The sequence below is a fragment of the Penaeus vannamei genome, chromosome 22 (assembly GCF_042767895.1).
Source record: "Penaeus vannamei isolate JL-2024 chromosome 22, ASM4276789v1, whole genome shotgun sequence".
NCBI classification, from domain to species: Eukaryota; Metazoa; Arthropoda; class Malacostraca; order Decapoda; family Penaeidae; genus Penaeus; species Penaeus vannamei.
Window position 1 is genome coordinate 26,924,306 of NC_091570.1, and position 4,303 is coordinate 26,928,608.

Genomic DNA, 4,303 nt, shown 5'->3' on the forward strand with positions numbered 1-4,303 from the left:
CCACCTGCACCAACACCTCCACAGCCATCACCACCAGCACCACCTCCACCACCATCACAACCACTTCCACTACCACTGCCACCACCACCAACGGCACCTCCACCACCAGCACCATTACCACCACCATCATCGCCGCCACTACCACCAGCACCATCACCACCACCAACTCCACAAACAGCACCAGCGCCACCTCCACCACCATAACCACCACCTCCGCCACCAACGGCAGCACCACCGCCAGCGCCAGCGCCACCAACAGCACCACGACCACCACCATCATCACCACCACCACCACCTCCATCACCAGCAATAGCACCACAACCTCCATCACCACCACTTCCACCATCACCACCACTATCACAATCACCACCACCTCCACCATCACCACCAGCCCCATCACCACCACCTCCACCACCATCTCTACCACCACCACCACCACCTCCATCACCAGCAACAGCGCTACAACCTCCATCACCAACAGTTCCACCACCACCATCACCACAAACACCTCCACCACCATCACCAACACCAACACCAGCACCATTACCACCACCACCACCAGCGCCATCACCACCACTACCTCCACCATCACCACCAACACCATTACAACCATCACCACCACCGTCACCACCTACACCTCCATCACCATCACCTACACCACCAGCTCCATCGCCAGCACCTCCACCACCAGCATCGTCATCACCAACACCATCTCCACCACCAGCACCACCACAACCACCAACTTCACCATCATCACTAACACCACCACCACCACCACCATCACCATCACCACCTCTACCACAACCTCCACCACCTGTAGCAGCAACACCACCTCCACCACTTCCACCATCATCACCAGCACCATCATCATCATTATCACCACCAGCACCAGCACCACCACAACCTCCAGCACCAGCACCACCACCACCATCACCACCTCCAGCACCAGCACCATCACTAGCACCACCACAACCACCACCTCCACCACAAGGAACAGCACCACCAAAACCACCACCTCCACCACCTTCACCACCACCAGCACCGGCACCTCCACCAGTACCACCACCTCCACCACCAGCACTATCACCACCACCTTCACCACCACCAGCACCGGCTCCGCCACCACCTCTACCATCACCAGCAGCACCATCACCACTACCACTACCTGCACTTCCACCAACAGCACCTCCACCACCAGCACCATTACCACCAATGCCAGCACCATCACCACCACCTCCAGCACCATTACCACCACTGCCACCACCAGCACCACTACCGCCACCACCACCTCTATCACCAGCACCACCACCTCCACCACCAGCACCACCACCACCACCGGCACCTCCACCACCAGCACCATTACCACCACCACCAGCAACAGCACCATCATCACCGTCACTACCACCAGCACCATCACCACCACCACCTCCACAAACAGCACCAGCGCCACCTCCACCACCATAACCACCACCTCCGCCGCCAACAGCAGCATCACCGCCAGCGCCAGTGTCACCAACAGGACCACGACCACCACCATCACCACCACCACCACCTCCATCACCAGCAATAGCACCACAACCTCCACCATCACAAGCATCACCACCTCCACCACCAGAACCATCACCACCACCTCCACCAACAGCACCACCGCCACCTCCACCACCATCGCCACCACCACCACCACCACCAGCGTCACCACCATCACCAACACCAGCACCACCTCCACCACCACAATAGCACCACAACCTCCACCATCACAACCACCACCACCTCCACCACCAGAACCATCACCAACAGCACCACCGCCACCTCCACCACCACCACCACCGCCAGCGCCACCACCACCGCCAGCGTCACCACCATCACCAACACCAGCACCACCTCCACCACCAGCACCATCACCACCACCTCCACCACCAGCACCATTACCACCAATGCCAGCACCATCACCACCACCTCCAGCACCATTACCACCACTGCCACCACCAGCACCACTACCGCCACCACCACCTCTACCACCAGCACCACCACCTCCACCACCAGCACCACCACCACCGCCATCACCACCTGCACCACCACCACCACCTCCACCACCATCACAACCACTTCCACCACCACTGCCACCACCACCACCGGCACCTCCACCACCAGCACCATTACCACTACCACCAGCAACAGCACCATCACCACCACCACCTCCACAAACAGCACCAGCGCCACCTCCACCACCATAACCACCACCTCCGCCACCAACAGCAGCACCACCGCCAGCGCCAGCGTCACCAACAGGACCACGACCACCACCATCACTACCACCACCACCTCCATCACCAGCAATAGCACCACAACCTCCACCATCACAACCACCACCACCTCCACCACTAGAACCATCACCACCACCTCCACCAACAGCACCACCGCCACCTCCACCACCACCACCACCGCCACCACCACCACCGCCAGCGTCACCACCATCACCAACACCAGCACCACCTCCACCACCAGCAATAGCACCACAACCTCCACCATCACAACCACCACCACCTCCACCACCAGAACCATCACCAACAGCACCACCGCCACCTCCACCACCACCACCACCACCACCGCCAGCGCCACCACCACCGCCAGCGTCACCACCATCACCAACACCAGCACCACCTCCACCACCAGCACCACCACCTCCACCACCAGCACCATTACCACCAATGCCAGCACCATCACCACCACCTCCAGCACCATTACCACCACTACCACCACCAGCACCACTACCGCCCCCACCACCTCTACCACCAGCACCACCACCTCCACCACCAGCACCACCACCACCGCCATCACCACCTGCACCACCACCACCACCTCCACCACCATCACAACCACTTCCACCACCACTGCCACCACCACCACCGGCACCTCCACCACCAGCACCATTACCACTACCACCAGCAACAGCACCATCACCACCACCACCTCCACAAACAGCACCAGCGCCACCTCCACCACCATAACCACCACCTCCGCCACCAACAGCAGCACCACCGCCAGCGCCAGCGTCACCAACAGGACCACGACCACCACCATCACCACCACCACCACCTCTATCACCAGCAATAGCACCACAACCTCCACCATCACAACCACCACCACCTCCACCACCAGAACCATCACCACCACCTCCACCAACAGCACCACCGCCACCTCCACCACCACCGCCAGCGCCACCACCACCACCGCCAGCGTCACCACCATCACCACCACTACCTCTACCACTACCACTTCCATCACAAGCAACAGCACCACAACCTCCACCACCAGCACTATCACCACCTCCACCGCCAGCACCATCACCACAACCACCTCCACCTGCACCTCCACCACCACCATTACCACCACTACCTCCACCACCACCATCACCACCAGCAACATTACTACCACTACCACCTACACCATCACCACCAGCGCCATCACCACCACCTGCACTATCACCACCATTACCACCACCACCACTTGCACCATCACCACCACCTCCATCACCACCACAACCTCCACCACCAGCAACACCACCGTCATCACCAACGCTACCTCCACCACCAGCACCATCGCTAGCACCGTCATCACCACCACCACCTCCACCACCAACACCACCACAATCACCGACTTCACCATCATCACCAACACCACCACAACCACCACCTCCACCACCAGCAGCAGTACCATTACCACCATCATCACCACCTCTATCACCAGCACCATCACCACCTCTACCATCAGTACCAGCACCACCATCTCCACCATCATCACCAGCACCAGCACCACCAGCAGTCTCACTACCACTTCCACCTCCAGTAACAGCACCACCACCATCATCACCTGTACCAGCACCACCTCCACCTCCAGTAACAGCACCACCACCGTCATCACCAGCACCACCATCTCCACCACCACAACCTCCACCACCAGCACCACCACCTCCACCACTACCACCGTCATCACCAGCACCACCACCTCCACCACAAGCAACAGCACCACCACCACCTCCACCGCCATCACCACCTCAACCACCAGCACCATCACCTCCATCACCACCACCAACTCCACCATCACCACCACCTCCACCATAACCACCAGCACCAGCACCACCAGCAGCACAACCACCAGCACCATCACCACCTCCACCTCCAGCACCATCACCATCACCACCTCCAGCACCATCACCATCACCATCACCTCCAGCACTATCACCATCACCATCACCACCATCACCATCACCACCACCACCTCCACCACCACGAACCCCTAGCAG